We start from the raw sequence: 27,164 nt of genomic DNA, 5'->3' as shown, positions 1-27,164 counted from the left end.
GAGCTTTACTTGTAACTGCATGATTTAAATATGTATTTAATGCCAGGTAGAGTTTGGCTGTGTGATAAGAAATGTGGACAGGAGAGTCTTCTATCCATGAGCTCTTGTGTTGATTTGGAACATCTTTATTCCCTATGATATTCACTGATGAGCAGCTCAACTTACAAACATTAGTGAAGAAGAGGGAAAAGTGTATCTACTGGCCAGTTCTAAGTTTAAGATACATGATTTAAAACCAGGGTGCAAAAGATGATTTATTTTGACTGAGATCAAATTTGGCCTTGATGTGAGTTTCAAGTTTGTTTATTAACAAACTGGGTCCTTTGTGAGAACCAGAGGTGTAAATCACCAATGCTTCCCAGGATCGTGCCGCATGCTTGAACACTCATGGTGTCAAGCCATGCTTGTAGAGATTTGTGAGATGAAAATGTATTTAACTGTATCACTAAATCTAAACATATTAAAATATAATACTAAAAATCTAGGGTCTTTTTCTGATTAATGCTGATTTGTGCTGACTGCGACTAATAAAGCTGTGTCTGGTGTCAGAGGTGCTGCCTGCAATCATGATGGAAACTGGGTCAAATCTAGAAGCTTTTCAGAGACCATGAAGTGTCTGTTTGCCTTGCTGGCAAAATCGTAATCTTTGAGATTTGTTTCTGGATATGAGGTTTCAATGCCTGAAACCTGCCAATGGGTGACTTCAGAGTTCTGACTACGTAGGAGACAAATCAAGCCCCCAAGAATTCTCTTTCCTTTTTTTCCCTAGCTGCACCTACTATTTTGTAAGGAAATTTAACTTTGTGACACAGCTGACCTGAGGACAGCATTGTTGCTTAATATTATGCGTTGTATGAGTCCAAGGAGGAGACTTACATATCACGTAGAAATGTGTCATCTTTGAATCCTAACATGGGAAATAAGAGCAGTTGCTATATCACTGAAGTAAGATGAAAAAGATAAATCACCTCGGGGTGCCCCAGGATCCCAGCACTAGAATATTTGTGTTTTCTTTATTTTAATGTTTTCATTTATTCTTTTCCTGCAATTCAGTAAGGGCCCCTTCACACCTAAAGAAGGAAGAAAATATCCTCCCACTGTTAAAACAGTAGCAGGTAAATGCAGGAATATCTTCTCACAGTATGTCCTATGTATTCCATTATATTTGTAGAGTACCTTTATAAGCGTGTTTCAATGACTATCCGAGGTTCCCTGGTTAAGCTTGCTCAAGATGTTCATTTAGCTCCTAATAACATCTACTTTGATATTAAAAATAATCTCAGAATGAAATAAAATCATTCAAATAAGCTTTTTAATTTTCCACGCTACTAATGTATACTTTTCCTTGAAATTTTAGCACCTTAATATTTCAATCATTCTGTTACTTCAGACTGATTCTGTTAGAGGAAAAATAAAACCTCGCAGAACATCTTTGGAACCACACCTGCTTCTACCATAGTCATTACAAGATTTCTCTTAGAGATTATATAGAGTCTTCAAAGAAGGCGAAATACATGTTTATAGTCAAAAGAAAGAAAGGGAAAACGGAAATTGAAGTTTAAGTATCAGCACTTCAAGAAACTGTCGGGCTTTTTTTTTTTGTTTTTCCCCTAGAAAAGATGTCCCTCACTTTTCCAAGATGTCAGGAAGTCCTCAGCTGCCAAGCACCTTTATAAAAATGACTTGATTTTCAAAGTTTGAGGCATAGAGTTGACTCCATTTTATATGTTTGCCCATAACTTATTGTTGGCTTTTCATATGCATAATTCTATTTCTTGTATTAATGTAACTCCTCCAGTTATGAAACTTTAAGCTACAATCATGGACTGAATAAGTAACAAACCTAGCAAGAAAGCAAGCATAAAGGTCTTATCCTCTGCTTCAAAACTCCTGGGCATCTGCGTTTTGCTTTTTCTCTAAAGTTTGTGCATGAGGATGTGAATCTGGGAGCTAAGCAAGCTGAAAATTTCTCTTCAAAGTTATCCTTGCTGCAATTCATTTTCAGCCTTTTCAGTCTCCCCTGGACAGTTATGAAAGACACCTTTATTATGCAGCTCTCTTCCCCTATTTTTGTCCATATCGTTTTCTGTTTGTCATGTTTAGGGCACCTTTATTTCCTGTCTCACAGAAGCAGAGATGATTACATTAAGCGTGGAAGTCTCCTCTCCTTACTTTTGGACAGTAAACCACAGAATTATTTTCCATTATTATTCATAAATTTTAGTGGGGTGGTTCTGGTTGAGCGTTAATGTGGCAAGACCCACATGGTAATGCAGAGGTACAATTACAAGCTGGGGAAGGCTAAACATGTGTTATTGAAGTGAATTTATGTTGTCCTTGTGAGATGTATTGGCTACTAGCTGCATTATAGCATCTTCTCTTCTATATAAATCCCCAAGAAAAGATGTAGGAGTTGGAAGGGACTGGAAGATATCTTCAGTCCTGTTTAGTCACCACAAGTAAAGGGAAGGTATTAGAAATACCCCTGAGGCTAATCCTGACAAATCACCCTCGCTCTGAAAGGTAGAACTGATATGTGCAACCGTGTTGCGTTTGAGCTTCCACCCATAGGAAAACCTGAGTGTGAAGCCATCAGCCTTACACCTAGTGTTCGTGAACTTGATCATCGGGATGCCCAGCTTAAAACTCCTAAGCATTCGGATATTGCAGTGGTGAGGATTATGTAGATAACTTACTCGCTAGAAGGTTAAATCTGCTTCTGAGGATGGGAATATCAATTTAATGATCACTTCAAAAATGTATATGACTTAACTTCCAGGCATGCAGAGCTGTCCCCTACATCTGTTCTTCCTGTTCCCTTCATGTCTGCTCCAGCATAGAACCTCCCTTGCTGCCAGTAGCACTATCTCCAGTGGGAACGAAGGTGAAGGGCTGGTCTCCCATTTTCCTAAGCTGAAACAACTGCACAGATTTCTAGCTGAAAAATCACATACTGCGGAAGGCACCATGCTGAATCGAACAGCTGCTCATGGCTTGGATGGGCGAGAGGACGAGAGGAAACGGCCTCAAGTTGCATCGGGGAGGTTTAGATTGGATATTAGGAAATATTTATTTGCTGAAAGGCTGGTCAAGCATTGGAACAGGCTGCCCAGGGACATGGTAGAATCACCGTCCCTGGAGGTATTTATACAGCACATAGATGCGGTGCTTAGGGACGTAGTTTAGTGGTGGACTTGGCAGTGCTGGGTTACTGGTTGGACTGGATGATCTTAAGGATCTTTTGCAACCTCAATGATCCTGTGATTCTGTCCTTTCTCTCTGTAGGTCCTCTCTCCTCAAAATGGCCTTGCTTGAACCGAGCAGTGTATAATTATGTGTGCACACATGTTAGCTTGGTACAGCAGTACGTGAGGGGTGTGTGTGGGGAGGGGGCTGCCTTTCCTAGAGACCCTCGCAGGTGTAGCAGAGGTGCTGTGTCTGCCAATCCATTTCTGGGGCACTGGCTTGCTCTGCTCCACCCAGTGCCACACAGCAGATGGGAGCATCTGCCCTTGCTTTCTAGCCATTGGAACAGTGGTTAAAGATGAGATTGCATATTCCAAACTCACACACGTTGCTCCAGAGGATAAATCAAGGTTTTGTTTGACTTGAAAACAGAAACAAACCAAATATTTTCATGCACTGAACTTCTCAGCTTTGGGAGAGAAGCGTTCTGGGTTGGAACCCTGTTAGTCACACTGACTTGAGGACTTTAAAAATGCATCATATTTCACAGACAGGTGCTGTCTTTGGAATCTCTACAGGATTTCCAGATTGCTGTGCATCCAACACAGCCATTAAGGGATAAAACTGTTCTTCCACTTGTACCAGTTTCTCAGGAATGGTATTTTGCTTTTACTGTAAACACGTCTGTCTGATACAAGAATTGTGAAGCATCTTTCCTGGGCTCAGCCTTAAATGGATCCCTGATCTTTTTTTCTTTCTTCTTCTTCCTCCTTTTGTCAGAGAAAAAAGTGTTAAGAGACTTTAACGCCCTTCACCTTTAGTCCTCAAAATTCAACCAGAAGGTACCCAATTGCTGGGATGTGATTTTGATTTCCTCGCTGGAAAATACTGTGTGAAATAGTCCTTCACAAGGACACATTTTCCAATAGAGAAAGCCCCAGACAGTTCATTCCTAGCCTCTCTGTTCTCTTCCCACCCTGTTACTTTGCCCAGGAAGACCTCACTGCACCCTTTGCCACCTCCCCTCCTTGTCTCTGTCTTCTCTGCACTCATGTTTGACCTGCTTTGAATCTCATACTTGCCTTTGAAGTTCTTCCACATCCATCTGCTTGCACATCCTTGATCACCTCTTCCAAGCACCTTGTTGAGGGATAAAACAAGTTATAAATCCCACTACCCGTGCTGTGCTCGTATGATCACGTGAGGGTGAGCCAGGAGGTCTGTTTTCCTTCGTCTTTTTCTGCCCTAGTTGGATGGACCCACCTTTTGCCTCTTCCACTCAGGGTTCCATTTTCTGATTCCCAATAATCAAAAATCATAATCTGCTTTTCACTTGTTTAACTCTGTAAGTGATTTGAGCATAAAACAACAGTAGTTAAGACGCTTGTAAGTCTTTTGTTTTTCCTTACTAGTCTAACGGTAAGCTGGTACAGTCTCACAACAGAGACTTGTGACGGTGGTGTATACTGGGTCTTGCTCCAGTAACCTGGTAATCTACTGACACAGGGTGTTCCCATGGCACCTTACGATTTTTCTTATTAAAAAAACCAAAACCAACACTAAAACCAAAACCAAACGAAAAAAGAGTAAGCTCTCTGGAAAAGCGCTGGAAAACAAGACTGAATGATCCTGGTTTAGCTTTTGTTATGGCTTCAGTGTGAAATTTGCTGCCTATGTGGCCCCCGGTGCCTCTGTTTACATCTCTGTGTACCATATATTGATGTTTGCCTAATGAAATGCTGCTGTGGAAGATTTATGGGTGTACATTAATAGAATAATTAAAGGTCTTTGAAAGTCTCCAATGAAACGTGTACCAGGTCAGGGAAAAAGAGAGAGTGGAAGTGAGAGATGGGAGGGGAGGTGCCGGCACCCCTGGCCCATTCCCTGACCCCACGTTGCGGGGCGATGCCTGTGCGGGTGCTGGGAGGCCCCAGGCTGGCAGCCCTGCTGGGGAGGGGTGCCTGGGGGGCGCGGGCACCCGTGGCCTTTCTCTGGGCTTCCACCCGCTGAGAGGGAGAGCAGCTCCCGTCTCCTTCCTCAGCCTCCTGGCAACCCGGCTGCCTTGGGGGGTCCGGGGGGGGGGGGTCGGGGGCTGCCTTGGGGCGGCCTGCCTTGGGGGATGCGGGTGGGGGGTCCGCCTTGGGGGATCTGGGGGGCTGGGCCGGGAGGGAAGATGCGGGGGAGGCAGAAGCAGAGATCCCACCCTCGGCGTAGCGAGCGGGCTGCACCCTGACCCGGCTCGGTGCATGGCGGGGGCGTGGGGGCAGGAGAACCCCCCCGCCCCCTCCCCAAGCCTTAAAGCCCCCGCGGGCGGGGCAGACCGGGGGAAACTTTCGCCGGGGCCGGGGCCGGGGCCGGGGCCGGGGCGGCTCCAGCGTCCCCGGCTGGGCTGAGCGTCACCTCTGACGCGCGGGCCGGCACACGCAGCCACGCACGGCGGGGATCCCCGCGGGGGGCCGAGCCCACGGGGGCGCGCCCCGGCACGGCACCGGCGGGGCGGGGGGGCGTGTGTCCGCGTCCCGGCGCGCAGCGGCCGCGGGCGGGAGCGGGAGCGGCGCTCACCGCAGCGGCGGCGCGGGAGGCGGCTGCTCACTTTGCTGACGGATGGATGGCTGGGAAGGCTCCCCCAGCCCATTTGTGCTCCGTTCATACGTCTTTCCTCCGTGCTTTGCTTCCTTTTTTCTTTTTTTTTTTTTTTCTCCCTTCAAAATCTCCCTGGGAATTTTGTATTTTGCAGGCTGCTTTTTTTTTTTTTTTTTTTTTTTTCCTTCTCTCCTCTCTCCCTCCTTCCCGCTGAGGATACGTTTTGCTTGCCAAGTTTGTAGTGCCACCTCTCAGATTCCCCCACTCTCTGTTTTTTGGATCTATTACGGTGCCCGTTTGTGTATAGACATACTGGTTTGGTTTTGTTTTCTTTTTTTCTTCCTCTTTTTTTTTTTTTTTCAAGAAAATTGGAATTCTTTGGGAAGCTAATGGATACTGAGGAGGACGATCCTAAAAATCTCCTTTTGAATCTGTAAACGAGGTGTATGAAGAAATTCTTAAATTCAGCCATCACTTTAGCTTCGCATTAAGCACCTCGAAGTATTTATGATTGCAGAGCAGGTGCAAGCGAGGATTAGTAATAAGGTAAGGGAGCTATTTCCATCTTTGAGGCAGCAGCGTTTGCTTCAGGATTATCAGCAGCTTCTCTTTTTTTCGTAGAATCTGGGCTGATTTATTTGCATTTTCAGTGCTGTGCTCCCGTCCTTCTGAGTCTTTTCTAATGCGCCTGCTTGCTTTTCGTCACTAAAATATACATGCCTTCTCCCTGCCGCCTCAATATTTGGGAGTTTCTTTGCTGGGCACATGCTTTGGCTGTTATTTGGTAACTGTTTAAAACCACCAATCCTCTGTTTAAAACCATTTCTTACCTTGCACTTTCTCCACCCAGCAGGATTCCTGAAAAGCCCCATAGAAAACTGCCACACAAAAGCGCCTTTTTTTTTTTTTTTTTAATAATTATTATTATTTGCGTTTAAAAAGGGAGAAAGAAGTAGTTAAAATTCCCCTGGGGAAAAGCGGGTAGGGGCGGGTGGGGGACACACACAAAATCCGGTTCTCCGTCTAAAAGCAAATGACACACACACCCCCCCTCCCCCCCAGCAGCGGTTCCCGGGGACTGGCGGCTGGGCTGTACCGAGCCTGTGGCACCGGGGGGACCCCGGCTGCCCCCCCTCAAAGTTTGTGCTCCCCCCGGCTGTGGTGTGTGAGGGGGGAGCGATGCTCCGGGGTGGCTGGGCAGGAGGGGAAGGACACCCTCGCTTCCTGCTGGGGTGTCGCAGGCTCCCACCCGTGCTCCATCCATCACCATGCTTTACTAATTTTTGTTTTATCAGCTCCGTTTAGGGATATAAATGGCATGAGCAAGGGTATCAATTACCAGCTAACTGCGGCGGTAGTCCGTGTTTTATGGGATTTAATGATTTCTCTTGTTTTGAAAAAGCTCTTGTGACGCTACCAATAAAGAACTCCATAAATCATCTAAATGAATTGTGTTCCAGAACAGGCAATTCTTAGTCTTTTGCTGCGTATCTCCTTGTCCTGATAATTAATTGCACTAACAGTTGTGAGCATGTTTGTGGTAATAAAGGTGCCATTACTAAAAAGTGGTGTTCTTGATATGGGTCCCATGTTTACTGAACTCCTGCGGTGTGCCTCCGCTGTAGCTGACCGCGGTCCTGTCGAAATGCAGGAGCAGCTCAGGCTGGTGTGAAGTGAGCCTAGTGCCTGGACACCCCTGTGTGTGGAAGTGACACATTCCCTGGCACCAAACCCAGGGAAGAGCCCATGTAACAGGCTGCTTTGGTGACTTAGGGTGAGAGCAGGAGGTAATCATCACTTAGGCCTTCTGGCTACATATTTTGATTAAAAGATGAGTTTGGTGGGTTCATTTTCTGTGTGTGGGTGGTTGGTTTCTTTTTTTTTTTTTAAATCTTGATGATTCTATCGTTTGCTTTTTAAATCCTCTTAAGAATAAGCAGGAGTTGGGGAGTTCAATCCTCCAGCAGAATACAGCAGTGCTCCTGCAGTGCTGTGAGGAAAGCTCCTCTTTCATGTTATCCTTTTCTGTTGCTTTATTTCTACCTTCTATATTCATAATTGTATTTTTTTTTTTTAATCCACTATTTACAGTCAGGATGTACTGAAAAGGCTGGAATAAAATAATGCTGCTGTTCTTAGGGAGGGAAATGTGCTGTGAGGAAAGGAATCAAGTTTGACTGTTTTAAGAGAATTGTTAAGCCACAGGGCTTACATTTACTTCAGTTTTCTTCCTGCTGGCTTTGGAATCATGAACATGATCTGCAACTGGTGATGTAACATATATCTATATGTTCGTATATCATCTGCATAGCTCACTGTTCACCTGGAGCTTCATTTAATGCAGCCGATAAATCATTCACTGTGCAAAAATATTAATCAGCAATTGAACATGTGCAGGTTCAATTCACTGCCAAACATAATGCCATTATATAGATATGGCGAGTCCCTCAAAAATTGTTACTATGTATTTTTTTTTTTTTCTGGAAAATACCCACATGCTAAATCTCAGAAGATTGAACTCCTTGTGGCTGCTGAATAGGCATTTGAGTAAGGTTAATGGAACCCAAATCGAAGAAGTTATTTCATGAAATGTATGTAGATTTTGGTGCTTTCTCTGAGCCCCTCTGAATAGAGTGTTTTATTAGCATGAAATATCTCAGAGATGCTGAGTGCAATCCTACTGTCCCTATTCAAGCAAAAATTTCCATAGACTTCATGAATCTATATATGAAGACGTTTTCAATAAGAATTTCTGACTGTGCAATCAGACGATGTAGATGGTAACTTTCATGCCAACATTATTTATTTAAAGTTAGTTTGTCAGTGTTAGGAAGTTTACCATTTGTCTCTGTTAACTGGAAAAGGTCAAAGAGTGTTTCCTGTTGGGTCATCAGTACAGCCACTGCCATTCCTCTTTGCCAAAGAACAGCTACTCAAGGAGAACAGACTTGGATTTGAGGTTTAAAAATGTCTTTCCTCTGAACATGAGGAACATTTAGAAAACTCAACTGGTGGCTCACTAGAAGGGTTGTCTATATCCCCTTTTACTATTCATTATTTTATATTTTATATTGTGTGTGCATTTGAGGATAATCTTGATTTGACAGGTCATTGCTTGAATAAATTCTTTGTTTATTTATTTGTTTATTTTCCTGTTTGAACATGGCTGTCCTCCTACGCTATAATAATAATTTCTTAAGCGACATTGAGTTGCAAACAAATGCTCAGGTTCATGGGTCAGCAGAGTGATTCGTGACTGGATAGAGAATATTGCCGTTCGAGGTGTATGGCAAATTAAATCTCCAACTGTAGTTCCTGGTAGAGGTACAATACATTTCCTATTTAGCTCTTGTTGTTAGATTAGCTCTGGGAGTTGTTTTATTTGTTTGTTTTCAGGTAGTAAACAGTATTACTGGACTCTTGTATTTTAATCCGCAGAATGGAAATCTATAATTTTGCAATAGAAAACCAGAGATACAGTCTCCCAGATATCAAAGAAACTAATTTATCGTACCCAAGCCTGTGCAGTTACTAATACTGCTGTTCGATCCCATTTCAACTTTTCCTTGAAATCTCATAGTGCTTTTCAGTAGCCAGCAGCTATCAATAGCCTAATTGTTACTGATGGAAAAGGTACCTGAAGCAGGTGAATAATCTGAGATCGTGCGGCGATTCAGTGGCAAGTGTGAATAGCGGCCCTGTGGCTTTTGTTGCTCAGTTCCAGGCTGTAGCCACTAGATGGGTATGAAACTTCTGCAAGAGTTGTAGGTGTTTCTGAGGAAGAAAAGTGAACACTTAAAGAAACAAAGCATTTGATACCTGGCAGAAATAAGCTTAAGTGAAAGAAACAGAGGTGTGAATAGCAACTTTTGTCTACTTTTGATAGCAGTTCATAAAAGGTCCATAAATGATATAGGATGTCAAACCTACTGCTCATTCAGTGGCTAGGAAGGTGCTGGGGCCATCAGTCTGGCCTCAGCAGGAGACCTCTTGGTGATGAGCCCTCCCCTGTATGGAGTAGCAGGAGACTCTCAGGCTCCTGCCCACTGTCAGACTGCTTCAAGCCAGGTATCCTGCTGGCTGCGAGATGCATGCTGCGATGTGCACCTCTATCTGCAAGAGCAGGAGGTTCAGAGCACCCAAGTGCAATAGGTGGCCAAGTTCTGTTATTGTTAATACTCCTATAATCTCATCACAGTCAACATGATGAGCTCAATAAAGTGTGCTGAAATTGTGACCATTTAAAATGGTATTCATATTTGTTTAGGAATGCCAGAACTAATGAAAGCTGCTTTCCCAAAGGCTTCTGTCTTGTAGAATGAAAGTCTTCCCCCATTGACACAGCAATGAGAGCTCTTTCTTTCATTCATCTTTTTCATGCCCAGTAATGTATTGCAGGTTTTCTATTTTTTTCTTCTTTTGAGAGGTTCAGAGTAGTATTCAGCATCTTGCAGAGTTCCTCATACCTATTTTCTCACTTGCTTTCAACAAATTTCCATGTTCCTCTGATAGTTTGGACTGACTGTAATCACTAACTGATTAAAAAAACTGGCAGAAGTTCACACAAAGCATGCTTTAGAAGCAGTGATGCTTTAGAAGACCAGACTAAAACTGCAGCCTTTAAACTAAAACTGCAGGTCGTGTATTTTTTCATATAACAAGTTGGTAAACTACGAGTCTCATTCATTTCATACTTTTTCTGTGCATAGGCCAAGAGCTTACTACTGGTGACAGCTAGTGAGACTTCTCCTTGGCTCCATGTATTGGTGGTCCAAGCTTGAAGTCTGAATATTTGTCGGTGGAGGTCCGTGAGGAGGAGAGGAGTGATTACCAGAAATCTGCTGTGTAGCCAAATGGTTAAGGCTATGGTTTTGTCATAAAGAGGATTAAGGTTTCACAAGAGACCAGTTTTAGTTATGGAAATGACCATATTGTTGTGATACCAGATGTTTGGTTGATTTCTGCCATTTTCTAGGAAATGGCGGTATTTGTGCAGGACTCTTGTTTGCTGGAGGACGTTTTGCAAAGCCAGGAAAAAAAATAATGATTTGAACCTTTCTTGTTTTGAAATATGCATCTACCTCAAGGTATATATCCAAAATTATATTCTGTGGTAGCTTTATCAATGTGAAGACTTTGGAAAAAATCCCACCATGCCCTTTTTTCCCCAGCAGAGAAAAAAGTACTGTGCTTCAGGAGAAGGACTGAGTTTTGGGGGAAGTTTTCAGATACCTTTTCTCTGTGGAGGAAGAGCCACCCACACAGTAGTAGAAAGAGCATGGGAAAGATGAGGGGACTGAAAGGAGGAAGAATGAAGCTAGAAATACTTATATTAGAAAAGATGGTATATTGAATATAGTGATGATAAATCGCTACTAAGTGAGTATAATGAGTGCCTTGTTATCTGTAATGCTGCGTTGCAAACACAAGTAGCCATGTTCAATCCTGAAATGCCACTGTGGAAATGCAGTCTAACGTCCACCTGACTTTGCCTGGTTCAGTGCAGTTGCGCTAGTTGACAATAGTGCTGAAGCGGTGGGAGAACCATGATTTTACTTTTCAGTTGTCTTTATTATTGTCAATGAGCTAAGAACACAAAACTTCTAATGTGACTTTTTATTATGCAAGAAGAAAGTAGAAGGAATTGATCAGCTATATCATTAGTCGGCTTACTAACTTCATATACTGTGAGAGGACTAACCATATATTATATAGAGGGGAGAAGCGCTGAGAAAGCAAGCATTTATATTTGTGCGTGTCAGTAAAATAATACAAACCCAAGTATAAGATGTTTTCCAAAGCCTTAGTTACAGAACTCCAATTAGCATAACGTTTCTAAGGACTGAGATAAATAAATACCAGATGCGCTTGCTTATTTATTTAGAATTTGATCAATTTCCTATTGAGAGGAACTTTATTATTCAGAGGAAGGAAAAGGAGGAGCGTTTATTGTTCCTCTGAAGTGGATGGGAGACTTTCCATCCCAGTTGCCAGAAAACAGCACAGGGGGTTTCTGAATTTTGAAACAGAAGCTTGAAGTAGAAATTTTGTTAATGTTTATATAGTTATTTGCCAACACTCAGTACCGTGAAAATACATTTTAAGGTAGTAGGAATATACTTGCGGGTATTTATTTTTGACACCTGCCTTTCTTTTTGTTCAACAGTCATCCAGAACTGGCTCATCTGTTATTTTCAATAAAGCATAACCTCTAGATGAGATATATCTGACTTTACCAAAAAAAACCCCAAACTCCTGAACTCGGCAAAATTGGGACTGCCTTTGATTAAGGATTTTTGTTGGACAATTAGAATTAAAAGCAGGTGAAGTTTTGCTGCAAGATGTAGCCAGGTAGCAATTCATATTACAGTAAAATGAAAATTAGGTGTTACTAAGTTATAGACGAGATGCGTGCTGAGGGTTTATTAATTTTTGTTTGCATTCCTTCGGCAATCAGAAGGTTCAGCCAAAATCATCACCTGCTTGTGCAAGAAGTAAATAAAAAAAGCATTTTGTGTCCCAAGGGATTTAGGCTTCACTCTACTATGGGTTTTTATGACATAATTTACCGCACTTGCACTGAGTTTGTGCGTTCAGAACATGTGAAGATACTGTAAATTGTGGAAGAACTGGAATACAATGTGAAAGTAGAGCGGTCAGAAAAATAAATTTAATGTGCAGTGAAGTAACATTTCACCGAGGAGTCACTTTTAAAAAGATCATCAATCTGTTTGAGAACTTTTCTCATCTTTGGAAGACTGTTAAAAAATATGCACACATATATAGCTATATACACGTGCACTACGCTACATGACAGCACAAACACACAAAAGAAACTGAGTGGTCTGGTTCCAACTTCAGTGTGAATACATCAAGATTGCAGCAACGTTACTAGAGTTAATAATTACAACAAATGTATGTGTAGCCAGTATATATGAAGAAAAAGCACTTCTTTTTATTGGACAGTGACTTAGTCAACTTTGGTGTCTTTAGTGAATTAATGAAAGTGGCATGGTTAACATTACTTTCCCCCTGCTATTTCATTTGCTTGGGGTTTTTTTGGGTTTTTTTGTTGTGTTTTTTTTTTTTTTAAATCCAAATATAAAAACATAGATTGACTTTTACCCTATTTTTGGCATGTTTTAGCCTATGTAGAGACATGTACCATTTGGCAAGTAAAGGTTTAAGCAAGGTTTGAAAATGAACTGTAAATATTACTTTAAAGCAACTGTTAAAGAAAAAGACTTTGTTTTGGAACAATTGCTGCAACCAACATTTTAGAACAGTCCAGTTTTTAGAAAATGAAAAACCTAATACTTTGATTGCTCTTCATTCATATCCACCATTTGTACTCTTGCAGCTCTGATGATTTTGCAGATTGTTGCTGAGGTCAAAGTTGAGTCTGAACTTTCTGTCTTTTAGTAAGTTTGCTGGAGTAATTAGGAGAGAGATCACTGTCTAAACATAAATCTTGTAGTGCTTGGGAACTTTAAGATGGAGAAGACCTTAAAAGGGCGCCACATCTTTGCCACATCTTTCCTTTATGACTGTTTAGCAACACTTTGTACTGCCTTCATTCTTATCCCCATTGTCGTAACAGAGACAGACTAATTTTTTTTTCTCTCTCTCTTTTTATTTTTTTTCCTCCCTCCCATTTTTCTTATCTAGTCTGTAAGAAGTGTGCAGTGGCTCATTGCCATTGACTGGGGTACAAAGAGAGAGGAGAACCAATGTGATAGCTTGATCTTTGCTTTTCCCATACTCACTCTTCACCCAGCTGCTGGGGTTGTGATGCAGCAGTTACGCTGTACCAGATTTTTCCAACATACCCATAGCTGCCACATGTCCAAAAGAAACACTGGGGGAACTTTCAATCTCATGCCTTTGCTTGGCACTTACGCTAATATATATTCCGGTACTCAATCTGTTTTGTTTTCCCATCCATAAATTGAACTACTACCCTGAGATGCTGTGAGGATTAATGAATGGTTGGAAAGCTCACTGCAGATGGCAAAAATACAGTGCTGCCTCTTCAGATCATTATGTATAACACTGCATAGTTCAAAAGTTATGAGAATTGTATAAAGGCTCTGGCAGATGAAGCAAGAAAATATTAAACCTCCTATTAATGGGGAAGCCATAGGTCTTTCGTCATCTGCCATCCATTCTTCATTCGGATACTGGCAGTGCAATGAATGATCCAGGTCTTGTGAGCCTTCTCTTTGTAATGGCCTTTAAAAATGAGGAGAGTTTGACACGGGGAAATCTTGTTGGACCTTGATGGATGCTGGTCAGCTTTTGGGAAATGACAGTAATCCTTTTCGAGTGTATTTCTTTCAAAATAACAAAGTGTCACTATGTATATGGGCCTGGCCATTCATAAAATGATTAAATATTTCTTAAAAAAAAAGTAAACTGCTTATAATTAACTCAGATGGTATTTGTGAAAGAAATTGGCATTTGTGATAAGAAGTTAAAGTCCAGTTAGATTTCAAATACTTTTTAACAATGTATTTTAAATTTCATTTTCTCCTTGGGTATAAACATATTCCCCCGAGAACTGTGTCTTCCTAGGTAGAAATTTATATGCAACATTTTTGCACTTTTTAAAAATAGTTTTGAATAATGAGGAAAATGCAATTACAATTGTGACAGACCTTTTAACTGTCATAGAACTGTGACGAAAACTTCTGTGATCCCAACTATTGCGCCACTTCTCCATATTTTATACAGGGTCGGGTAACTGGTCAGAAGTTCAGAGAAGTAGTAATTATGGTACTGCGGTGGTTTATTTTCAGAAAACAGAGTGAAACTTCTAGTAGAACTAAAAAATATGTAAACACCAAGATGGGTAATCTTAACCAAAGAGTTGTGCTTTGTGTTAGTGAAGCAACCTGCTTGGCGTTTCGCTGATAATATACTTGAGCTGCCATTTTGCAATCCTGCTTTAATTCAGAAAATATTTGAAATTTCAAAAATGCAAGCTGATTCTTAAGCAAAGCAGTGGGGAATGTGTAAACGCTAGCAACAAGTCCCATCTTACCTGTGGTTATCTAGGAATAAGATGCAACGTGATGATACCATATTGAGTAGCGTGATGCTTTCAGGGCTTGCTCTCTGAAGACAATTTCACTGCCTAACTAAGCCATAGGTATGAAAAGAAATTATTTTACAGACTACCAAACCCAGTCTTGCATAATGCTGAGTTTCCATAACTAGGTCCTAAACTGAAATACAGAAAGCAAGATCTGCAAAATGTAGAGATCCTCATTAGTGTCGGCACCAGAGGGAGCCGCTTGCCCAGCTCTTGGCCATGTAACAGCTTGAAGGTTGGACAGAACCAGCCAAAGGCGACAAAATGGCAGAAAAAGAGTATGGCAACCTGTGGAACACTGTCCGCTAGCGATAAATAATAATGGAATGGTGAAGCTATGGTTGGTGTGTTGATCTGTTGGCCAAATCTGACATTTTTCTTACTTTGAATACTCTTAATATAATACATTCAGATATTAATATAGCCATTTTTTCTAGATTGTTGTCATTAAAATATTTTGCAGCATACAAAGAACATAGTATAAAATTAAATTATGATCTTCAGTTACAACTGTAACTTTAGGTCCTCTATTTGATATAACAATGTAAATGCATTTTATATTTACGTATTGGACCTTTATATTTGTATTCTTAGTTGATACAGTGTGATACCTGATAGGAATACAGATAAGGATCATTATTGTCTTCCTTGACCACCACCACTCCCTCTTCCCATTGCCCCCCCGCCCCAGGTAATCCCATATGTCATTAATGTGTATTGTCTTAGTTTACTGAGAACTGAAATGTGTGTGATACAATGATTCTGGACTTCGTCTGTAAAGTATAATTATTTAAGTATTTGTGTGCCAGTGACATTCATAGGTTGCAAAGTGAAATCGGGGCTGAGCTGTGCAGGATGCTGTATTAACCCATAGTAAAGAAAACCAAAGAATAACCTCCACCACCCCCACCAACCACCTCCCAAGCCTGGTGTAAAGCATTTGTAACCTGTTTACTAAGATAGACAAAAGAGGAGAAAAAGGAAATACTGCCCTTTGAACAAAAGATGACTTAAGCGTTTGCTTAACTGCTTCTGCTAGTTGTCCAGGGTCACAGACGCAGCCTCTGGCAGGATGAGGAATTGAACCTGAGCCTCTAAAGCCCTGGACCAGCACCTTGCTCATAAGATATTCCTTCTTCTCTTAGCCCTACTGCCATAAAAAGTGATCTCTGTACACTGCAGATAATACTTTTAAAGCTAGATTTGTGTGTTCTACTACTGCTGTAGTAAAACTCACTTATTTACAGGCATGCATGCACAGACACACGCGCACACAAATCCTTTCCTTAGACTGGGGCTTTGCTGATAAGGCAGTATAATAGTACTAAAATCAATTCTTGTGGAGCTTCAAAGTTATTAAACTGTAGCGACTTAAGTGTATTCAATCTGTCTGCTTAAGAGCTTTCCAAGGCAGGTACCTGTCCACTGAGGTGTATGTAGAGAGTATGTGTATGTATCCACATGCATACACACGCTTCTAGAATGTATATATACATATATGCAATTATTTATTTCAAAGTCAAAATTAGAAACTGAGTTTAGCTGAGACTTTGTTGGAAGTGGAGCAGCTGAGAAATTTCAGTACTTGTAGAGTGGTCTGGCTTTATTTCGCTTGATAAGAGACATCAGAAAAGCCCAATTTATTTGCTGCCAGGGCCTGAGTGAATGGACATGCTTCCCAATTTCACATTTGGACTAAATCTACTAATATTCTTCTACAGTTTAATACAAGTCATACTGCCAGACTTAAATGGCAAACTAAGTTTTCCTCCTTTGAGAAGATGTAGAACAAAAGTTTGTTTCAACAATGCGTTTTCCCTTTATTACACCCTGAAATTTCTCCCTTACTAAACGATTTGCAAATATGCGTAACTAATAATTCGATTAGTTTGACTTGCAAATCAGGAACAGGGTGGTATAATGGTCTCAACCTGAAGTGCTCCAGCTCAGCGCTAGGGATCTCTCCGTGCTTCCTGGCTGAACAGGTGGGTAGAGGGTCAGGGGGTACGGGTGAAAAGAGGTGTTTGTGTCCCAGTGACATCCAAATTTGGCACTCAGGTCATGAAGTCCTTAAGTGAACTCACTTAGAAACACTTGGCCAGAGCAGCAAGCTGACCTTAGGCACCAGTGATATCACCCAAGTGGTTCTCTTCCTTTCCAAGACCTCCTAGAAAGTTGTTTGTGTGTCAACACACCTTTCCTTGCTCCTGGATAATGTAGCAGCCTTAAGATCACTATTAGAGGAACTGCAGCTTTCATTACCTTTCCAATCTTATTGAACTTCAAGAAATAAAATTTTCCCACCTTGAAACAAAAGAAAGATGTAGCCTTTGACAGTCTGAAAAGAAAAAAAAAAAGTGAATCATAACCTGAGAGGTGAAAATTTTGCAGCTAGGTCTTCCAAATATATTCTTTCATTCTGTTTGCATGTTCGGATCCTAGAAGGTTGTCAGAAGTGGACCAGACAACCTGAAACAGTTGAGAGACACTCCTTGGTGTGTTTTTAATGTGACAGATTTCATGCTTCTGGTCTTTGATTCAGTTTTTACTTTCCTTTTGTTTTAAAGACCAAAGAAAAATAAGCAACTCCTTATGATTTAGCTGGTTGCCTGAAGGACATCTGGACTCAAAAGTTCCTGTAAATCTTCAGTTTTGTGTCAGGTCAAGCACAGTGTTCTTAAAGCACCACGTGAAGCTGTCATATACATTGCACATTCTCAAAGGCTTTTGCAAATATGTTTTCTAAGTGAGGCTATTTATCCAAGAGCCTTCTCTCAGCCAAGCATTCAGAAAACAGTAGCTGTTGTTTGTATCTTGAAGGAAATTATTTATTACTAAGTGCAGACTTGTTTTGTCCAACTCGCTTCTTTGTGAAGGGTGATATATTAAAAAGCAGAGGATTATGAAAAAAATCAAGTTGGAATAACTGGGCAGCAGAATGGTGCTTGAAATCCAACCTGTGTAATTGAAAATGGACACACATTGGTGGAAATATTCAGTGCTGTGACAACAGTCTGGTTTCTGGGGGAAAAACCTCTAAAGCGGTTATGATTTGTTCCTTGGTGGTTCACCCTAATTTAAACAGGACTGGGAATCATTTCAAAGTCCATTGAAATCCGTGGAAAATTTCCCATTGATGTCAGTGGTCTTTGGATCACTTTTCAGTAGCTCTGGCAATGTTGCATTCTCCATTAAATAATGACCTACTAATGCAAAATTCTGCATTCCTCTTTGTAGTGTTTCTGTGAAGAAACTTTTTCATTGCTTCCCTTTAAAAAGATCTCAAGGAAAATTATATGCTCAGTTATTCATCTACATTACTACTAAACCTTCTCACCCACAATGCACTCACGAAGCTCACACGCCAAAGGGCAAAGTGCACATGAAGTCGCTAGGCTTTGTAATCACGTCCTGTGATATGAATGAATACAGATGACCATGTGATAGCTAAAGCATTTAGATTAAACAAAAGAAACAATCTGGAATTTGCCACATACAGAGGTCATCAAATCAAACTTTCAGGCTAGATATGTTGTATTTTTTTTTTAAAGGCTGGATGATTTTATGGCCGTTAATAATATTTGTAGCGCCAGTATGCAAACCAAGATAAGAATAATCAAATCTCATGCTTCAGGGCATAAGCTAATCACCTGCTGGGTTTGGCATAATTGGTTTAGTGCATTGTACTAGGAAAGGAGGTTCACTTTCTCTGAAACTTTGAGTCTTAGCCACCCTCAGTGAAAGCATTTAAAAGGCCAGAGTTGCCTGATCCCTTTTGACAGCTCTTTTGTCCATACAACGATGCATTAACTAAGACCAGTGAACATTAATGTTAAAACCTTATTTTTGGATTTCCTGATTTAAAGCTGCTGTCATGAATTACTGAATTTTATGTGGCAGAGTCTACATGTATGTATTTAAGGGTTCCTTGCATTTTTTTCAAAAGTAGAAAAGATGCCAAATGATGTAAGAAACAGACTTTGTGATAAATTGTTGAATAGTGTGCGTGCACACTCACATTAATTCATGTGTTAAATTACAAAATAATCATTTTATCTATCTGTCCTGGTATCTGGACATAGATAATTGATGTGCTACCTATAAATAAATAGGAAATGTTTACAATGCTTTGCAGGCCCCAAATTAGACAAGTAATAAGTTATAATAGATTTTTGATTAACTCCTTGGCAATAGAAGCTGGATTTACCTGATACGGAGCCTGTTTCTGGCAGTGGCTTCACCAGAAACCACCTGCTCAAAAGGATTAATTCTGTAATTGAATCTCTGCTCATTTTCGTGAATGTGTTTTGTTTTCTTGGGCCCAGTTTGTTGTGGATTCTGGCATGTGGATATGGAGCAGGGAAGCATAAACATTTTCCCCTTCCAGTCCTTCAATGGAAGCTGACCATGTCTGCAGCCTGTGAGCTCTAGCAAACAAAGGCCATTTCAAGAGTAACGTCTTGTTAAAAAAAAAAAAAAAAAGAGTCTCATACCCTTTAGCAAAATCTAAACTGAAGTAACAGGCAATGAGATATCCTAATCTGTGCTCTCTAGGATGCTCAAAACCCCCCAAACTGTTGAGATTCGGTTCCATTGATTTTTTAGAGTCATTTTCTGTTGAATTATATTTGGTTTTTACTATTGAATTAGATTTGGGGTTTCCCAGACCATGCAATATGTTCTTTGAAAGCAGTTTGCCCTTCAGCTCCACCAGTCCATTAGATGACAAAGTTGGACTGGGCTGCTTTGTGCTTTAATAGTTTGATAGGTGGCAGCCTCTGCTACAATACTTCACTTTAGCTGGACTTTCTCTTCCTGGAATTTTTTATGAGCGCCATCCATGTTTTTGCCAATACAAATGAGTTTCCACTGAAAACTGGGGGGCTGGAGTTTTCTCCTGGTTTTCAGGATAAAGGGGTAAGTGACTAAAATGTAATGCGTTCATATTGCGTACCCTAGAGATCAGGGAGAGGCTATGAGTGATACAGGAGTTATATGCCTTCTGAAAGCCTGATGCAAGGCATCTTCATAGAAAGCCTCAGTGATGGTGCAGGCAGCCCTGTACCATAACATGTCACTCAGGTTGGCACTGACCTTAGCAGCATGAGGTCACAAGCTATTTTTTTTTTTTAAACATATATGTGCATTTACAGAAGATTTTTTTTTTCTTTTTAAGCTGAGGAACTGAAAAGTACAATATTGCATTGGGATTTTCTTTTCTTCTAGTGGAGTAGGGGCTGGGGAAAATGGTAGGTGTTGGAATCTCCTTAGTGCCTCAGCTCAACCTGCAGTAAATCTATACCTGTCACTAGCTAGGGGTTTGAGTTCAAACAAGCACAGGAGTATTGTCAAATCTTCTGTTGCAGGTTTTTGTTTGTGTTTTTTCTTTCTTTTTCCTTCTTTGGCATACAAGTCAAGATGTTGGCTCACACAGGAATAAAAAAGGAAATACTCTTCTCTTAAACAAAAGCACAAGCAAGTTCATTATCCATGTGAAGTCCTCGGATGCAGGCCTGTAGGAAAACCTATAACACTGCTGAAATATATGCAACAGGGTTTTTTTCCAGATGAATACTTTTAATAAAACAATTTCCACACAGTGGTAATCATTTTATTGCTTTTCTTTATCTATACCTATTACTGTTCATAGAGGAGCTGCTCGGTTCTGATAACCTAGTGGAAATACATTCCAAGTGTAACTCAAGATGTGCAGAATTTCATAAAATTCTCTGAATTTCCACTTCAAAGTACACCGGCACAGTTTACTATGGCTGTTAGTAAGACATTTTTAGGTTTAGTATTTTGATCTGGAAACATAGTTATTTCATTTTCTGGTGATTTATATGTTTCTTTTCTAAAGGAATCCAGGGTTTTCAAAGTTATCAATCTGTAATTAAGATTTTACAAGTAGGTGGCCCATCACCGTAGTAGCAAAGTATTGGTCTATGGGATTACACTGAACAGGACTGAATAATAATAATAATAATAATAATAAAAAAAAATCCGCCTTGCAGAGCCAGACCTAACTGCTCAGGCAAGACTTTGCTCAGCATTTCACATGAGAAGTTGTTAACAGATCATATATAAATAATTCTTGAAAGGGAAACTGACCCAGAACAGGAATGTGTTTATCTGTAGGCATGGTTGCGCTGGTTCTTGTCCAGAGTTTGTCTTTATTCATTCAACCAATCCTTTAAACACTGCCTTTAGTTTCAGAACTGAGGCTTGATTTTTACCCTCTTGAGCTATAGCAGTCACAGAAGAAGATATCTGAAATATGTGGAAGTGATAAACACCATTCCCACTGGTCACCCCGATACACTCAGCTGTGCCCAGCACCCTGTCTTGTGTTGAAATGAATTCATTGTGTGCATCCTCAGAAGTAAAATACTTTAAAAGCGGAGTCTAAATTATAAAAATGTGCTTCTACTTGAGTCTACAGCAGGCTGTTAATGATTGTAATGGTAGAGTTTCGTTCCAATAAGCCTCAGAATAAAGTGTTTTCTTGAGCTAGCTGTTCTCAGAATATCTTTTCTGAAAGCCTTTTGGTCTCTGCTCAGGAGCTTTCTGTTGCCTTAGAGATACTCTTGTATATTGTATACATGAAATAAACCCAACAAAACTGCCTAGGGATTCTGCCACAGTCAGTAAAATAACACTTAGGTCCCAACACAAGTGGTTCCAGCTCCTGATGGTTTGCCAGGCTGGTTTTGACAGCCTACATTGTAGATAAACAGAGGCATGCATCATATACTTTGGAGAAATTAAAGATTTAGGTACTTACTGTGATCCAAAGGTGAATAGATGGAGATTACTGGTGTACAGAATTTTTTTTTCTTTCTCCCCAAGGTTATATTTGCTTTGATTGGGTGGCAGAAGTTATTTTGTACTTGCCTGTATTTTGGTACCTTGGATATATTTTTTTCATAGTTCAGGCTGCCATAGAAATCCCCAAAGAATAGATATATATATCTATATATGATACTGCCATGATGGGGGAAATAATCTGTCTTTTTTCTTAATTTTGTTTGTTTCTACTAGAACTGCTTTTAAGGAAAAAAACTCATCCTTGTAATTTGTGAATCAAAATGGTACTATATACTCTGTCTGTGCACCTTCACTGACTTTAATGGCACTGCATGAACACAAGTAAAAGCAACACTCAGCGACCTTACGTATTTTAGCAGTACTCTGGTAGTTTTCAGACTATCAGACGTTATTGTGTATCTGTATTTTCATGATTTGAGGACTGAAGCTCACATTAATATCTATCTATCACCCTTAAAATCTGCAAGTGCTCTACAGCAGAGCACAGATACTCTTGCATTCATGTTTTCTAGGTGTGGAAACTGAGATGTAGGGAGCAAAAGCAACCACTGAAAGTCCCAGAGAGGATAGTGTCTCGTGTCCCAAAGAACATATCTACCTACTGGGATGCATTAACTCCTCAACCCACACTTGGTTAAATGCAATTCAGCTTCAGTCCAAACTTTGCCTTTTTGATAAATTTAAAGTGAAGTCTGGGAAAATACACATTTAAGGTTTTGACTTCTGTTGGAAAGCTTTCCGTTCACACAGAATTCCTCCATAAAGTATGAGCCTGAAATTTGCTAGAAAGAGGAATATCTTCCTCCTTGAAGATTTTTCTTTAGGGTGCTCCCAAAAAGATAATGATTTGCATAAGACCTCTATAACTATATTACTAATAATTTAAGTCTCTGAAAAATTTATTTAAAATCTTAGATTGATCAAATATGGAATAAAGCTTTTTTTTGTAAGTTACGAAGCAGGTACAAGTATTCAAATGAAATTGCAGTGGGGCATGACTCTGCAAGGTGTCAAGTGTCTTCCGTCCTTGTAGTTTCAGTAAATATAAATATTTTTACTATTTTGTGGAAGACTTGGTTTAGTTTTGCAAGAGACTGTTTCTGGTGTCTATAGGATTCATTACTTACAAATACTTAAGGACTGCTTAAGCATAGGCATGTGTTTAAATAGATTAATCTTAGAACCATAGACTGGTTTGGGTTGGAAGAGACCTTAAAGTTCATCCAGTTCTAGCCCCCTGCCCCGGGCAGGGCCACCTCCCCCCAGCCCAGGTTGCCCCCAGCCCCGTCCAGCCTGGCCTTGAGCCCTGCCAGGGACGGGGCACCCACAACTGCCCTGGGCAGCCTGGGCCAGCGCCTCCCACCCTCAGGGTAAAAAGTTTCTTCCTTATATCTAATCTATATGTATTCTTTTTCAGCCTTAAGCCATCACCCCTTGTCCTATCACCACACGCCCTTGTAAAGAGCCCCTCTCCAGCTCTCTTGCTGGCCCCTCCAGGTATTAAAAGGCTGCACCAAGGTCTCCCCAGAGCCTTCTCTTCTCCAGGCTGAAGCACCCCAGCTCTCTCAGCCTGTATCATAGGAGAGGTGCTCCAACCGTCTGATCGTCTTTGAAGCACAAAGCTTTTAATACATAATCAGTCAAGTTGTACTCCGGGTTAGATATACGGTACAAAAGGGTATAAATGTTGAACAGCTAAAGCAAATCTGATTCTCATGTAAGTAGCTGCATTAGTTCTTCCAGGAGGAACCTGCTCTTTGTTTCTCTCAGGTCTTGTACATTTTTCCAGCTCTTTTATTTTTTGAATAAACAGTGTGTGTGAGAATCTGATTCTCTGAGTGCATATGTATAATTTAATTTCTACAAGAAATATCACTCCTTGTTCAAAGTTAAATGTATGCACAATATGCAGAATCAAAGCCTTACATTACAGCTGGAGAGTTTGAGTAGTAGGAGGGCTCTGTAACAAGTTTTAATCTACCCCTTTAATTTGACCTTGCATTTATTTTGATGCACTGAAATTTTACATACTTTAAGCAGGCTTGCACTGGAAATGTCAAATTCCTACATTATTTTTCACTGGCTTTGTTACCAGAACTGCAGAGGATCTGGTTAGGCACCTCTGTACTGTAACAATATTTAACTCAAAAAAACAACTAGACATTTGATATGGTGATATATAAATATACAAGTTCAGCATCCCAAATATATACATGACATAATTTCTGGAGGGAATTAGGCCTCTAGCTCTTTTCATGCTCCTGTATGGAACAAACATCTAAGAGATTTATTCAGCGTACCGTGCTTCCCAAAACAGTCCATTAACTTGAATGCTGGTTGCATTGGAGTTTTTAATCCAAAAGTAAGTGGTAATAGCTATTAAGAATGTTGTTGGGCCCAAGAAATTGTCTTCCAATGAGCAAAATACACATCTGTCTATCCCATCATGTGAAGCTCGCCCTCTTGGGGTGATTCTACAAGGTAACTCCATTGACACGGTAACTATTCCTCTGCTTCAAAGTGACTTTTCTAGACTGATAAATTTGTGCTAGTAACGTGTACAGATAAGGAATTTGTCCCTACAGAGATGTGATTTTAATCTATCATCAATACGATATTTGTGGCCAGTTTTTGTGCGGTAGATTATTGATAGCGCCTCTTCTTTTATGCTTAGGATGCCAAGTAAGTGAAGCAAGCTCTAAAGAATTTCAATGGACTGGCTCAGACCTCCCTGAAATGGCAAATAAACTGCACAGTGGGTTGTGTTCTCATATATTTTGCAAATGCTACAGAGGAAAATAAATCACTGCAGATACTTAGACATGTGTAAGTTTCAGTCTGAAACACGGACACACTTCCAAAACTGCACTAAAGAGCTGTCCTTTGTATTTGAAGATGTCTGGCTGCTGGAATCTAGTATGAGCTGAGGTTCTCTGGCATCAGTTTCATTATGGCTATTTCTAGACTTCTCGTATTTGGATAGTATGATTGAAGCTTTAGTGCAGCATACTCTGTACAAATGACAGTACCTTGGGCAGAAGATGACAGATTTTAGCAAACAGATTAAAGGAAAGTTGAAGTGACTTTCTGCTCTCTTGATTATTTTTGTGCGTGTGGTCTCGTACTGTCACAACATGTATAGAAATATGTTGGTGCATCATAACCTCTAGGGGAGAAAGGAAAAGGAAGAAAATGAGTGGAGAGGGTTCTTCTTACATGGAAATTGTTGGAAAACCAGCTGTTGGTGATGGTCTAATCACTTTGTCTTAGCAGTGGTGTTGAACAGGGATGTAAATTGTGGTTCAGTTTAAACAGCTGCATGAAAAAAGCCATCCTGTGTGCTTGGTTCAGTAAACTCAAATTCTCAATGTATGCCCTGGTTGCTGTGCTTTTGCTTCTTAGCTTGCATGTGGAGTGTCAGAAATCCGTCTAAACAGAAGAAACACAGTTACAGAGTGTACACCTCAGTCTGGGTGGCAGAAGTGCTTAAAATCTCATGTGGGACTCAGTGGAAAACTTGCAGCAAGGGCTGGCTTATAGACACCATGTGTATCTTCTGGCACTGCAGTATTTCTCTTTCTTACCCACCCAATAAAAAGAGCTATGCGTAGCATCTGGTGTAGTTCGTTGGAGACCTGCTGCATGGGTAGGTAAATCAAGGTTAATGTTATCCATTTTGTTCTCTCACTGGAAGGTTTTGTTCTCTAGAAGCATTCAGATTGTAATATTCTTGCCACCCAGGAACTGAAAACCCAGAAGAAACTTAGTTCCTTTAGTCATTGAGTCACTAAACAGTTTCTGAAAAACAAAGGCAAGAGCAGAAACAGAAAAGCAAATGATAAGGAGGTGATCTAGTCACCCACGCAGTGGTGTCCCGGACCACCTGAGGTGCCCCAGGATGTCCAAGACATTCTCATAGTGCTGGTTGGTGTGATAAAAAGCCTATGGAGAGTCACACACCTCTGGAGCAGGAGCTGAAGGGTGGCTCGGCTGGCCCATGGCACCACCAAGCATCTCTCCCTGGGCAACAGAGTCCTCTCCCGTTCACTTCTATGGCCAGGGAGGAACTGTTAATCTAGATTAACAGCCAGCTTGTAATGCCAAATAGATGTGAAATAATTTTGTAATTTTTTTTTTTTAAATTTATATTACTAAACGATTTTGAACAAATTGTTTGTGCTACTGCTAGGCTTTGCGAGGATTAAGTCTCAGGTGGAGATATGACACAAATTTCACACCATGGCTGTTTAGAATTGAGAGAGAGTGGAATTTAATATCAGTTCACCAGCAAACAATGATCTCTACAATGTCAAGGCTGCAAACAAAGAAGCCACCCACTTACGAGTTGCGGTTGAAACATGAATATCACTGAAGTGGAAAATGGTCAGACATAAGCAAGTTCATTTCCCTATATCCCCAAGCAGTTATTAATGGTAACACTATCATTCATTATTTACCTTTTCTGTATTTAATCTGTGACCTAGAGGTAAAGTGCTTTATAATTAGGAAGCAGTTTATGACCCATCTAATCCCAGCTGGTGTTTCTGAAGCTATTTATACTCCATTTGAAATATATAATTAATATTTTTTATGCATTAAAAGCATAGTTCTACAACTGTGTTATAATTGTTAATCGGCAATTAAAGCAGATTAGAATTTTCCAAACTGAAAAATATTAAAATCATTTTTAATAAGAAGATGAGATGAATTTTATAATTTCAGTCAACACTTACTTCACTATCTGATATTCATTTTGAGAATTTTCATTGCTCTAAAAAAAATATTAAAAATAAAAGGAAACTTCAGTAGATGAAGTTCAGTGTCTCCAAAAATTAATAAAGGATTGCAGGTGGCGTATGCTTTTGATAGCTCTGCCTTTGTGATTTTCCTTAACTGGAACACATTTTTGCTGGTCCTGTGAAGAAGTTTGCAGTATGATGGATAACACGTCATGAATAATTAGAGAACGCAAGGCTTTAAATCCAGCAGAAACAATGCGTCTCTCCGCTTAGTTGTTTCTCCTGCAAAGGGCAGTATACAATGATGGAGCAGAGCCATTCATTTTAGATACATTCCATTTGCAAGTAATCTTCCACGTGAAAGAAAAACAAGACATATGATAGTTTACATGTCAATTAAAGCATGTTACGAGTGAAAGAGCATTTTCAGAAGCCTGAAAACAAAGTTTTTCAGATGAAGAATTAGCTCTTGGCTAGAGACTGGTACCTGCACAAAAATCAACAGTGGCCTCATTATGAATCTACCTTCCTTGGATTCTTGCAATTAACAATGAAAATGAATGGGAAGGACTTGTCTTGTAATTAGTGCAGGTTGGGACATCTGAACTGTCCTGGCAAGAGCATCTGAACTTTCCCAGTGCAGTGAAAGAAAACTTCAAAGAAGTCATTATTCTTTCAGTTCAATTGGCTGATTGGGTTGGGGTTTTTTAAAGGATTAGCTCCCTGCTGTGGCA

This window comes from Falco peregrinus, chromosome 12 (genome assembly GCF_023634155.1).
Source record: "Falco peregrinus isolate bFalPer1 chromosome 12, bFalPer1.pri, whole genome shotgun sequence".
Lineage (NCBI taxonomy): Eukaryota > Metazoa > Chordata > Aves > Falconiformes > Falconidae > Falco > Falco peregrinus.
The sequence above is the reverse complement of the archived record's forward strand: the minus strand, read 5'-3'. Positions refer to the sequence as shown.